Source organism: Artibeus jamaicensis, unplaced genomic scaffold (genome assembly GCF_021234435.1).
Source record: "Artibeus jamaicensis isolate MK-2021 breed Jamaican fruit bat unplaced genomic scaffold, CSHL_Jam_final scaffold_584, whole genome shotgun sequence".
Lineage (NCBI taxonomy): Eukaryota > Metazoa > Chordata > Mammalia > Chiroptera > Phyllostomidae > Artibeus > Artibeus jamaicensis.
In genome coordinates, this window is record NW_026522048.1 from 75,470 (window position 1) to 89,940 (window position 14,471).

Consider the following 14,471-nt stretch of genomic DNA (forward strand, 5'->3'; position numbering starts at 1 on the left):
AATGCGTGTTTACTAACAGATAGATGATTGTGCTAATATTGATTGTGAAATAGTTGAAATAACTGGGTGTTACCACTCATACCTATAAATGCCAATAAACCAAACAAAATTATAATAGGCCAAGTTAGCTTCTCCTACAATGAAGCAGATATTTTCTTAGAATTGACACAGGATGGTAAGAAGGCAGGAAAGTTCCTTGGCAAATGGAATGAAGAAACTGAGATAGAGAGCCGATTCAAACTGGCCCCGTCCAGCACCTTGATCAACTTGCCTCTTTATCGTTTGCCCAACTACCAGGCCTTTAAGCACTAAGTCCTCAGAGCAATGAGGTTTTGATCGGTATCAAATAATCTCAGGAAAAGAAAATCTCTGGTCTGTTGACCACAGAGTTAGTTTTGGTCTAACTAGAGATAACATCTAGCCCTCAGTTGTATTTCAATTCCAGTCCCAGAAAAGCAGCAAAACCAGGTGAAGTGATGCAATGGTTGGGACAGGACCAGATGCCATGGCCAATGACCCCCAGCCCTAGTGCCAACCAATCAGTAGAGAGAGACCATGAGTCTGGAAGGACACCCTGGAAAGCTGATGAATATTTTATTGAGATCCTCCTCCGAGACCTTCCCTGAAATTTTTGTTTCTAGAAAACAGATAAAGAACCCTTCACACAAAGGACCCAATGCACGCTCTCTCTCTCCCTCCCCCTGATTTTCTCCCTGTCCATCTGTTCCTTTCACACTGTCCCTTTAGAGGATGCCCATGCCTTTCCCTCTTCTTTTCCTAGGTGAGATTCCTCTGCTTTCTTTCCCCTAAGCTCCAAGGGCACTTCTTTTGCCTCTGTAACTTGTTTCCTGAGTCTACACAGCCCAGCTGGCTCACTTTTTCTGCCTCTGTGACTTTCTTTCTAAAAGGCTAAATAAATTTCTTGTGCTAGAGTACTTAGCTCTGAATTTTTTATTTGCTGAATTCAAGAACCAAGGTCTAACACCTCTGCTGACAGAATAGCAGAGTTTCCAGCAAAACTGTGAAGTGGGCCAAGTTTGTCATGGGTACCTCTGCCATCTCCAGCTTTCTTTTGACCTCACGAATACAATGTTTCCCAGTTTTGTTTTAGTTCTCCCTCTGTGTATACACAACTCAAGCTAAAACCTATCCAACTCCTCCAAACATTCCTCCCCCATCTTCCAAACTTGCCAATCTAAGAGTGAATATATGATTCTTTTTTCTTCCTCTGTTTAAATTAAAAATATGACAGCTTTTTAAAAAGTATTCATTACCAGGTGTGTGTATTTGTATGTCTCTTTGTGTTTCTATGCCTCTGAACAGAACCACATGGGAGGGTCTTAACATGCCACAGAATGCACCCATCGTGTTCCTGGATTGTCATCCCTTCAATCTGACAAATTTATGGCTCCACAGAAACTCTCGGTGTGACCTCTGTGTGCTTTGTTGAGCCCACTGTGCAGGAAGTCAGTCTCTATAAATACTCTAGGCTTCACAGTTTCACCTTGATAGGCTTAATATTTGCCTGTCACATGTCCCTTGGCCTCTTAAAAAATGTTGCGATTGATTTACTGGTGAGCAGATAATTTGTGCAATGTTAATATGAAAAGCTTAAAATGAAAAAAAGAGTAGAATCATATGCATAGTTTAGTAGATTAGTAGCAGATAAAGAAGAGTACCTTTATAGAAAATTTTGAGGACCTTGTAGGACATCAAAAATTTTGATGACAATGAGAATCCAAAGTTGAGATAAGGGCAAGTTTGGGGAAATGTTAAAGTTGAAGTGTAACTTTGTGCAAGGGCAACTGATATTTCTAAATTTTTGGTGTACAGTTTCCAGTGAAGCCTACAAATTAAAACAACAATTTTAAAACAAACCATCTAAATGAAACTTTTAATTAGAACAAGATAAATGCTTCAGGAAAAATAAGGATTTTATTTTAGCAATAATTTCAAAATTAAATAGATGTCAACTTTTAAAGCTATTGCAATAAAGAAAAATGAGAAGATGGCTAATCTGAGAAATGAAATATGAAGATTAAAAAAATTAGACATGTAATTGGGATTTGGACTGCCTTAAGTGTTCTGGCTTCTATTAAAGGATATATTGTATATCATTAATGTTTACTCTAAAATATATTCTCCAAATGAGAAAATAATTATATTTACATTATATTGTAAGTATAAACTCAAGTATGTTTTCAGAAGTGAATACTGGAAAGTATAGTAACAGACTTCAGAATAATCTCAATATTCTAAATCTCAACAAAATCTCAATATTCCTTGTGCTTTTAATAAAAGAGAGCTTATCTTTATGACCTTTACACTAAGGGAAAATACTGGAAGAACATATATAAAGAAGGTGAGAAAAAACTTAAGTAGGGCAAAGAAGTGCAAACCATTTTAAGTAAATCATTTTATTTTAGCAAATTAAGGGAATCCATAAATACCAGCTAAATATTCTTTTCTATTGGCATTCAAAATCATTAATTCTGTGAAGATCCATTATATTATAAGGTGTAAACAATTCAGAAGGAGGTATGGCTGGGAGTCTGTCACATAATTATGAATTTTACAAATCCAAAAGACATAGAGCTCTGAAGCAAGATCTCTTTTCCCTTTTAAAATATGTCCAAAATAAGTGAACAGAAAGCAAAAGTGTAAAGAAGCACCATTAAGAGCTGCATACTTAAGGGGTCTTATTTACAGCTGACCCTTTCATGCATTTTGAAAGTCTCTATAATTTTTAAGTGAGGATGATTTGTTGGTTACTACTGACAGACCTACAAAAGAATGCTTTTAAATGCCCATTTCAAACACAAGGCCCCAAATTGGAAAAATGCTGTAAAACCACTTAACTATTTTTTTCTTTTTATTTTGGCTGGAACATCTCTTTGTCCTTCCATGGAGTCATTAAAACTAGGACAACTGTAGTTTGTCTTGACGCATAATGACATATATTTGTCTTAGAAAGGCCTTCTGTTAATCTGTTTTTCATTTGGGTATGAGTACTAATGTCCTTGGCAAGGTCCTGTTTTGCTCCTTCATTTACTTACTAAAATGTCAGTGCTATGCTTCCTTTGATTAAACTAATAAGATACATGATTGAATATTTTATAAGACCCATCACGCTGTGACCAGTGCCTGCGAAGCCAGAGTGCATCCTTCTAATGAGCACATGTGCTTGTCCATCACATCACCCCTGAAACGAGGCATTTGCACAGGCATTTCCCAGACCTCGCAGCTTCAGTGCCCAGATGCTGGCTGACCTGCGCCACTGGGGCCAGCACAGGGAAGGGAGTCCCGATGCTCCGTGGAGGACTCTTCTTAAACTTTACATCAAAAGCAAGATATAATCCAAACTGACGATGGATGAGGGGGCTTGAAAGCTGTTGAGTATCACTTTGTCACCATCGAAAGGCATTACTTTATGCACAACATACAACCCCATTAACCTTTGGGACTAAATCTCCTTCATTAAAATCATCCCAGTCTTTCTGAAAATTTGGCTTATATGCAATCATCATTATCAAAAGGCAATTGGACAACATGGGAAACCATGAAAGTACTTTCTGACAGAAGTATACAAGTTGTAGGCATTGCACATGCTAAAGGCTAGAAATGTAAGATATCCATTCATGTTGATTGCCAACTTTTCACCCCATGTTATTTTATAGAATTCACTTCAAACTAAAGAAACTGGAAGAGAAATCAAATACTGCAAATTAATCCACTTTAGCACTAGTCTCTTAGCATTTGATCTTTCTTTAACTATTATTTCCCAGCAGTATCAGGGGTCATGTGGTATGCTCACAAATTGGACTTTGGGTCACGAGTTACGCTGTCACCACACAGTATACTCATAGCCCAAAGCGAATGCAGTTCATCCAGCCTGGAGCAGAAGACTGCTCAGAGGGTCCTCCTCAATGCCTAGAAGGAATTTTTCTTTCAGTTATTTCTAGGAGGAAGAAAAAGCTACATACACCAAAGTACTGGTATAACTCCTAGTAAGGTTAAATGTGATTTAGACAGAAAGAAAGACCGTGAGTTACCAAGATCGTTCAAGGATGTGATCACAGAATGTTCCCCAATTAGGAAGAATATGCCATGTCCGAAAAGAAATGCAGATATGGCAATGATTCCAAACAAACACCTCCAGTGCCTGTGTTGCTCCATGTTGGTTCCGCCCACAGGTGGCCAACACAGGCCTGGGGCTGAATCCGGCCCTCCATCTTGTTTTATCCAGCCCAGCACCTCGTTCCTACCTGGCAGCAGCACTGAGCTGTCGCTTAACTGTTAAGGAGTAGTTACATTTGTACAGTCCTGAAATGACATTTGGTCCTTTGAAGGCAACTTCAAAGCTGATGTGGCCCCCGGTGAAAATGAGTTTGATACCCCTGGTTTAGGCACTTGGACTAAAAGGGGGATTTGGAGACTGCTCAGAGTGGACACTTCTTCCAAACTATTTCTGACTTACCTTTGGTCTTTTCAGGTCTATTCTTTATATTCATTCACTCGTTCAACATGGAGATATTATGTAAAGGCAAAAAGACATAACTGCTATCCTTGAAAATTACTTGTGACTGGGATGCAGAGCCACAACATACCAAGTGTTTCAATGAACATGTTTTCTGTGTAATAGGGGCACTGCCCAGGAAAACTTAGCCCAGGGGATAGGTAGGTGTTTGGTAAGGGCATGGGTCAGTTGAATGGAGACGGAGAGGACAATCGGGCAGAGGGAACTGCAAGAGTAAAAGCACTGAGGTAAAATATTCAGAGAAAACAATTAATTAGGCATGGCTTGTGGCAGGGGACAAAAATGGCATAAAATGAAACCAGACTCTGAGGTGGAGCCAGATCATAAAGTGCCTCATATGTCAAGCTATTCATGGGGTAATCATCTATAGTTTAACCCAGGACACTTTTGCGAGAAAAAGGCTATTATTAATTACCCTAATGAAAGTGTAAACCAAATGTTCTTGTTGAACTGAGTCCTATGTTTACCCTAGCTATAGGTAAAGGATAACACTGAATAATTCTGAAGAGGAAAGTGTTAATGTTAGACTAATAGCACCCTGATACCAGCATGAAGGTTGGATTAGATCTCCAGACACTGAGAACCAACATTCAGAAACAACATTTTGCTGGAAACATGAACCTGACTGTCACCTTTTCCTGGATAGCTAAGGATTAACTCAACTGGGCCATGAGTTAGAACATTTCTACTCCTCTCAGGTGTTCTAGATGTGATGTTGCTTTGCTCTTCTGAGTCCATAGAGATTTATATCTCTACCACTTTATAGCGAGTGAGCTCATCAGCAAAATGGGGCTCTCTACTTGATCGTCTTGCCATTTGAAGAAAGTCAAAGAAAATGTGGGGAGGAAGGCTGGGGAGTGTTGAATAACCACCACTCCTTCCTTCCTTTCTCAGAGGTCCCAAAGCACTGATATTTATGTAGTTGCAACTGACTCTGTGACGTGTGTCCACTAGGTCCCTGTGTGGTGCTTCTACCATAATGAGTTGATGGGACCATGAACTAGAGGTTGGGAGGGAAGCATGGAGACTTCAGGGGGCGTTAGAGCTTCAGTAAAATCACTGCTGCAAAGCAACTGAGCCTGAAGGGAGTGTAGCTGTTTCATCTTCTGCATGCAATGCTTTCAGACTGAGACTGCCACAGCTCAAGCAAGTACACGCCGTAGGCTTTTACTTATTGTCTTCTGGACTCTGATTTGGGATCTGAAGTTTTATTCAGCAAAGGGGTCATGGGTCATGGAGTGTCCTCCGTTCTGTGTTTGCTCCCTGGCTCCCTTCTGCATTCATTAGATAATGACCAGTTTTCCTAATGCCTCATTTTCTCATCTTATTTTACATTCTACAACATTTCTCTGAGGCAGAATGACCCTAGCCAAAGTTCTACTAAAACAGTTTTGTGTATATATCAAGCACTATAAACAACATATGGTTTTAGACACTTAGCCCTTTCTAAATGAATACTGATTCTCTTGTTTATGTATTTAAAATTATCTCTGGTATGACAGAATATTCTTGAGCATACTCGTATTTTAAAAAGTATATTAAACAACTATTTGTTGAGTATCATGCTCCTGACACGGTGCGTAGTCTTGGGCACACAGTGATTTGAAAGAAAAAGTCCTTACCTTTAAAGAGTAGACAAATTTTTATGGTAAAATGGCAGAGGTCAGTGGAAGAAAATAGGCTATTTGTCTATAGAAATTGTTCTCAAAGGGTGGTCTCAGTACCAACAGTATCTGTTTTATCAGGGAACTTGTTAAAAATGCAAATTTTTGAGTCCATCCCAAATGTACCGAATCAGGAACTATGGGTTGGGGTCCTGCAGTCATGTTATGTTATGTTATGTTATGTTATGTTATGTTATGTTATGTTATGTTATTATTTATTTATCCTCACCTGAGGACATGCTTATTGATTTTAGAGAGGGGGTAAGGGAGGGAGAGGGAGAGGTAGACTTAGGAAACATCAGTAGGTTGCCTCTGACTGGGAGCCAACCACGTGGGCTGATCGGGAATCAAACCCTCAGCCTTTCACATTTATGGGAACAGGCTCCAACCAATGGGCCACACCTGCCAGACCCCAGCAGTCTTTCTGGTCACAAGCCCTATGTTTGACTGTGATGTGCGCTCAAGTTTGAGAGCCATTGAATTATAATATAATAAAATGTAAATGCTAAATGGTATATGGAAGAGCATGTAAAGGGGCTAATTCACTCTTGTGCAGTCAGGAAAAGCTTCTCAAAGAAGTTATTTCTACACAGAGATGAGGACTGGGGGGGGGGGGGAATGAGAGGGAGGGGGGAGACCGGGCGGGGGGGGGGAGAGAAAAAAAATGTACTTGAAAAGTAACTAAATAAAATTTTTTAAAAAAGAAGTTATTTCTAAGTAGAAAATTGAAGGATTGAAAGGGTTGGCCAGGAAAAGGGAAGGTGATGGTAGACAGCAAATAAATCCAAGGAGAGCATGTGCTGAATCAATGTAGCCATGAAAAATAGCAGAGCTTTTTCAGAATTCAGGAGGAGTTCAGGGAGGCTGGCATCATGCATGGTGACCAATGGGGAACTGTGTACATCTCTCACCAAAGGGCCAGCAAACCAACCACCGCCTCTGAAGGCAGCAGTGGAGTAAAAATCAGGGCTGTTGTCAGAGACAATTTCATGTCTCTAGGGTTTTCACATTCGGAAGGTCTAGCCAGTCAGAATAAAGCCAATGGGGAAAGCCACTGGGCATGTGAAACTAAGGAGCCTCTGGGATACACCTAGGCGGACAGGCAGAAAGTCAGCAGGAAGAATAACCCAGAAAACATGTGTGAGTTCACGTTAGGACTTCTCCTCCAGAACACAGTGCCTTAGTTTGCTAGGGCTTCCAAAACAAAAGTCACAGACTGAGTGACTTAAACAACAGAAATTAATTTTCTCAGTTGCAAAGTCTAGAAGTATGAGATCAAGGTGTTGGTAGCATTGATTTCTTTAAGGCCTCCCTCCTAGGCTTGCTGTGTATTCATGTGGTCTTCCTTCTGCGTGCACAACCTAAGGTCTCTGTGTGAGTTCTAATGTCCCCTTCCTACCGGGACACCATAACATGGTTTCGACAACAACACATGAAGTCCCCAACACAGCAGCTCCTGACTGAGGTTCCTCAAAGCTCCGTAGGCTAAAAAGAGGCTGGCTCCCTACTTACGCCATGATGAACTCAGAGATGTGAAAAAGAAAAGGAGATATTGTGATATAATAAGTGCACAGAAAAATACAAACACGTTGCCATCGAGGAAAACCGTGTGGTAAAATGTCACCAGATTTGAAAATCAGAAAAGCCGAATTCGAATGTGAGAGTTGCTGCTTTTATCTTGTGTGACCTTGTCTGGGAAACTTGGGGAACCACCCAGTCTTCATGTTTTCAACAGTAAAGGAGTCCCACCAGCACCTACTTCACAAGAGCAAATGAGATAATATGTAATACAATAGCATAAAATACAACAGTTTTACAAATGTAAGCAATGGGTAGTAGTGCCAAACATAATAATGGTCACTTTTTATTATGAGTTTTATATAAATCAAATATTACATCAATGTTTTTACATACAAGATTCCATTTAACTGTAATCTGTACATAGTCATTCAAAATATTTGAAATAAACATTCAGAAAATCCACAAAACAAGTTTTATTAAAAATGCTCTGTTCTAAGACACGGTTTGCCAAGATTGGTTAGTAGGGTGCTTTCCAAACTCAACACAAGTGATCAGAATTTATCCAGAGGAACACATGACTGAAAATGTAGTATATGGAGAGGAAGAAATACTCCATTTACGGAACATGGTCCTATCAAATAATTCAGTGACATGGAGATTAGATTTTGTGGAGATTAAGAAAAATATTGTGGGCCAGAGATCAAGAGAGAATCATAGTCACTTGACAGGGTTACTCACACATCTAGGCTTTTCAAATGTATTTTTATTTTTTATTTTATTATTATTATGAGGTTTCTGGCCCATGATTCCACAGGGACTCTAACTTTCTCAAGCTCAGATAAATGACACAGAGGCCCAATCAGAATGAGAGTCGAAGTTCTTGGCTCAGTTATTGGCAGAGAGGGGAACTGGACAATGGGGGATTTGGGGGAGGAATCAACAGACATTTCAGAGTGGTAGGTAATGCCCTCATTTGGAAAACTTTAACACTGAATTTTGGAGAATGGGAAAACTTTCCCATTCTCCAAAATTTTACATTCATCAAGCATTCTCCTGTACCCCACACAGCTTAGAAAAACCCCTATTGTTTTGGCATGGGGATTGTGGTAGGGTTTTTCCTACAATGAATATGATAACTGCAGTTGCCTGATTCTATTTACATTCTTGGACTGCAGTTCCACAGGAAGGACTTCCTGTTCTGATAAGTGATGGAAATCATCATTTCATAAATCAGAAGATAACTTTGAGCCATTGCTTTGAAGTCTCACTGATGTTTTCTAACTCATTTCCTAAAGAGAGAAAATCTGCCAAAGTTCTCCAAGAAGATAAACAATTTTTGGCTGGTGGAAATCCGGAATCTGAAGACAGTCATCTGATAAAATGTTTTCCGCCAGAAATCATACAAACTCATTTAGTTTACAAAAGAGTTTCTTCTGTCACAACCTTTTTTCAATATTAAGGAATTAAAATACTATCTATTCACTGCTGAAGTAGGACTAGAATTGAAAAAGAGAAGTAACTTTTCCATCTCAGTGTAGACAGACTTCTTTGACCCCCAATGTCTTATAGCGGACATTTGTTGGCTTACTTACCTAAAATGAGAGAAGGAAGAAGATCCTCCAACAGCAAAACCTGTTTTCAGGTTAACCAATTTACCTTATCCCCTACTGATTTCCCCTTTATCAGTTTATGTTATCCAAGCATGGTTGAGAGTGCTGAGGAGGCATGTAGCTATTTTCAAGGGCAGATGCAAATGTATGGTCAGTCTTCCTTTGGCTATACTTCCTAGCACCTGAATTATCCTTCATAAGTACTGATTAAACTTCATGTGACAAGTTGGGGCTAAAATTGTTATTCAGCCCTATACACTCTTCTGGGTTCTGTGTTGCAGACTCTTATTGGACATGATTTCCATAGTTGCTGGTAAGTTCTAAAACCTATTTATACAGATATCTGTCTGGATTTGGAAAAGAAATGTGATGATGAATCCAATAAGGATACTAATTGTAGTAGCAAAATACTTTGGTCAGGAGAAAGTAGACAAGTATAGTATGTTAATAAGTCACTATTTAGCAAGGAGCTATTCTAAATTTTTTCTTGCATATTTAAAAATAGACTTTTACTTCATGGCAAAACACCATAGAAACTGGAAATCGTGCATTGTAGTATGTTTAGACCTTAATTTCTCTTCCTTAGTTCTCTAATTCTTTACAGTTTTGAAATTCCATGTCTCTTTGGAATGATCTCAAATATTCTTAAAGACTTTGAATGGCATTTCAAGAAATACTCGAGCTTAGTCTTGTAAAAAAGAGAGAGAATATTTGAGCTCTGAAATCCTCTACACTATACCACCAAAGGTCCATAAAATGGGATACATCAGGAGGACAGGTATCTCTGTCACTGTTATTTGTCTCTTCACCACCTGAAGCCCCCAGTGACCTCCTCAAACTTGGGCAGCATATGCTGTAAAGCTTGGCATTTAAAGAGGGGAAGATAAACACAGTGTTTTTTTCCTAAACTACAGAAACGAATGGAATATTTTTTAAGCAAACTTTCCTTCTATGCAATTTTGACCTGTGATAAATGAACAGGAATGCATTCAACATTGTAAAGTTCCACTCAAAATCATTTTCAATTTGCCTAATTTCAAGTGACAAAAAGATTTTAAAGTACCTGAGAACTTTAAGTTTTAAATGCTTTCCCTTTTGTATTATAATTGAATTCTAATTTTCAATCCTTTAGGATTTTTTTTTCAGAACTAAAATAAATAATGTCCTTCTTTCAGTGTCTTAGATCAGAATTCTTAGGAACAGAACTATAGACAGGGATTGAAGTGGAACTATTTGATTGAGAGACAGCCTCCCAGCGAAAAAGTGGGGGCAGAAGGAAGAACTAAGCAAGGATGAAGTTTCAGCTGGAGACACTTCAGTCTGATCCTGGGGGATCTCTGGAGAAAAACTGTGTCTCACAGTGGGTTACATGTTGAGGCAAATGCCCCGCCATTTTCATCCCTGGCCGGTCTGTCAGCAGTTGTGGGTTGTAGAAGGATTGGGTGCAGTAGATGCAACCTCTCAAACCAGGCAGTACTGATTTAAAGAAATTCTTCGGAGAGGGGGTAGCTGTGAGCACCTATGATCTCACCAACTGGGGCTGGTGCCACAGCTGGCAAAGTGAATCATGGTGTGGCAATACCACCTTCTACCAGATAAATAGGAAGCTTACTTATTGACTTCTGGGTTAAATAAAAAGTAACCATGTTATCAATTTAATAAGATATTTATGACAAAGCAATTTTATTCTCTTTAATTATTTATTAGTGAAATGAAAAGAAGAGCCCGCCCTTTGCCTAACAGGATAGGGCTAGATTTGATTTTTAATCTTCACTATTGTGCAAAATAAATAAACAAGCAAACAAACAAATAAATAAATAACTTGACTTTTCTAGGCCCCCTGTTTTTCAATATGTGAGTAAAATTATGGCAATTTTCAAAAGTCTGAGAAGTAGCAATTTGATGTCCTTAAATATGAAGAGATTAACATTTCAGGTATTATTGATTCTCTGAATGGATTGAGATTGTCTGCATTTTATTCATAGTGCAGAAGTTCAAAGCTCCTGGGGCAGAAATCATGGGCATCAATGGAGCATTTTGACTCTACAAGACATGCTTTTGGTCCTTTGCACCTGAAATCACATTTAACACCTTCGGCACATCTACCAGACAGAGACTCTTCCAAGGAGGAACCGAGGCCCAGAATGTTTGACTGACTCACTGGAAACCACTCGGCTAGTAGGAAAAGCCAGCATTTGAAGACAAAGCTGGAGCATTCCCACCTGAATCAGCTGTCTTGCTTCATTTAAATATTCTGATTAGTAAACTACCTTCCTAACTTACATAACTTGCTTATTATATACTTTAATTTATGGTTTCAAGGAAAGTACCAGAAGGATGGTAAAGGTTCTTTCATATGTTCAGAGCATACTTCTCGTTAATAGTTACATATTCTTGGCCCAAATCCTACCACTACTCTGGAAATTTAATTTTTCTGATGATGTTGTCTTTTTAAACGAATGGGCAACAAGGAAGAAACCAAACTTTCAGACTTGAAGAAAAGAAGTGAGTTGTTCTATACTTCTTTTTTTTTAATATTATTTTATTTAGTTACTTTTCAAGTACATTTTTTTTAATCTATTTCTCCCATCCCACCGTACCCCCCCGCCCGGTCTTCCCCCTCCCTCCCATTCCCCCCCCAGTCCTCATCTCTGTGTCTTTCATACTTGTTCCTCAAAATCCCTCCCCCTTTTTCCCCTTAAGTTCCCTTCCCTCTCCCCTCTGGTCGCTGCCCACTTGTTCTCTATTTCAGTGTCTTTGTTTTTATTCTGTTTGCTTGTTTGTTTTATTCTTTAGCTTCCTGTCAAAGGTGAGATCATATGGTATTTGTCCTTCAATGCCTGGCCTATTTCACTCAGCATAATGCTTTCCAGTTCCATCCATGTTGTTGCAAAAGGTAGTAGCTCCTTCTTTCTCTCTGCTGCATAGAATTCCATGGTGTATATGTACCACAATTTTTTGATCCATTCATTTACTGATGGGCACCTAGGTTGCTTCCAACTCTTGGCTATTGTAAATTGTGCTGCTATGAACATTGTGGTGCATAGGTTCTTTGAAATTCTCCTCCCTGAGTGAACCCTGCTTGTTCAGTCTTTTCACATGGCATTCATTCCCCATCTGGTTGATGATCTCGTCACCTTCTCTTGGAGGTTAGAACTGGACCTCATTGTTCTTAGTGCATGTGCCCAACATGATGAACCGGGAAAGCTTATGTTATGGGTATAATAGCCTGTAAATAATTATGTTTTAAATGCAAACTTTGCCTATCACAGCCACTTACTTTATGACTCATTAAGAATACTGGGTGTGTCATTTTGCAGATTTCGTTACCAGTGTTTCTCCTACTGCCTTTCTGCTGTGGATGCATTTTTCAATTGCTATATTTTCCATCTTCTTGCATTTCTCATGTATCTCTCATACTCTGGCCAGGATTCTGCTGACAATGACTGAGGGTGATGTTGGGGTGATGATGGGGGTGGCAGAGAGGGTTTGGCCCCAGTGTGCATTAACTACTCTGTCCTTTGACTGTGAAATACATGACCCCTCTTTCTCCTCAGCCTCGGGCCCTCGTAGTCCATGCCATGGCAGCAAGCAGCGTCACGCAAGATTCTGTCACAAATACATCATCTTATCAACTTCCCCCCAAATCCATTTTTCAGTTGGAAAAACTGAAACTGAGAACATTTGAGGATCTTGTCAAAGTCCCACAGACAGGGTGGATTTGACAAGGGTAGATTTGGGACTCAAGTTTACGCCTGACTGGCTCCGGGCACTCCGAATGTTCAGTAGCTGTGACTCCACAGAGGCAGAAGACTTCCTGGGGGAAAACCTTGGGAAACTTTTCTATGAATCTTAATATAAATTAATATGTGAAATAGTAGAGTATAGAGTATGCAAGGATATTCAGGCCTGCTTCTGTATTTTGGGGCACAGAGCTAAGAGATCTAGTGGGGACCACGGACCCATGCTCTGTCCCCTTTCATTCCACACCTGGCTCAGTTCCACATTGTAAGGTGTCTCCTGCCCTCTCTTGGCCCTGGGTGCTCTCAGCAGAATGGGTGCTGGGAGAGGGCTTATGCAAGTCTCAGAGGAAGTCTCAGGGCAGTTTTGGTAGACAAATTCAGAGCTGTGAATACTTGGAGGAAGGTCTGGAAAAATGGTTAATGTAGGTAACAGATGACCATGCACCATGCACCCTTGTCTCCCTTACAGTGACAGCTACAGCTGGCAATGCAAGCCAGGCCAGAGGCTCCAGTGTCTGGGATCAAGGGCAGTGCTAAGTATGGCGCTGTGGGATACCAGCTTTCACACACTAGCACAGCTTGTGTAATTACTAAGCCATCAAGAGATGGTATGTTAAAACCTGGGCTGAGACTGATGTGCTACATGAAGTGCACCTCTCTGTATGAGCTGTCCTTCCTCTGTAAATGCAAATATGTGGCCAGGGAGGGATGGTCACATCAGCAGGTTGGCAAGCAGGAGAGAGTAAGTATTTCATTTTTAAAAATTCTAGTGATCAAATAGGAGAAATTTGAATTATGGATGAACTGGGGGGAAAGTCAAGAAAGTTGAACCACTTCAACTTTCATCACTGTGAAAGAGATGAAATGGCCATGCAGAAGTTAGTTGGGTTGGTGCAAGGCAAAGGCAGTTAAGCTCTAGTGCGAGGTTCACTTTTCCAGTAGGAGCTGTAGTGTCTTGGTTTATGTATGTGCATACCTTGTAAAGTTATCTTGAGAGTTAACTCTCAAGGCCAGTAAAGGCCTTGTTCTTTGTTCTCTGTTAAGAAAGAAAGAGCAAAAGGAGAGAGGGAGGAAGGGAAGGAAGAAAAGAGCGAGGGAGAAAGGAAGGAAGGAGAAAAAAAGAAAAAAAGGAAGAGTATAAGAATTTGATACACTTCAAGATCATGGGGAACTTTTGAATAAGTGACTGAGCATATCATTTTGGTTATAAATAGGTGTACTGCTCTAACATTACTCACACAAGAAAATTTAACATCAAAATTAGAATCCAAGAATACTAGGCCTTGTTTTTTTAAAATGTATATTTATCGACACCTAGTGGCAGAATTCTAAACTGTTCTAGCATACCAGAACGATAAATTGTTCACAATGTAATTCTCAAGCCATTCTAAATGAA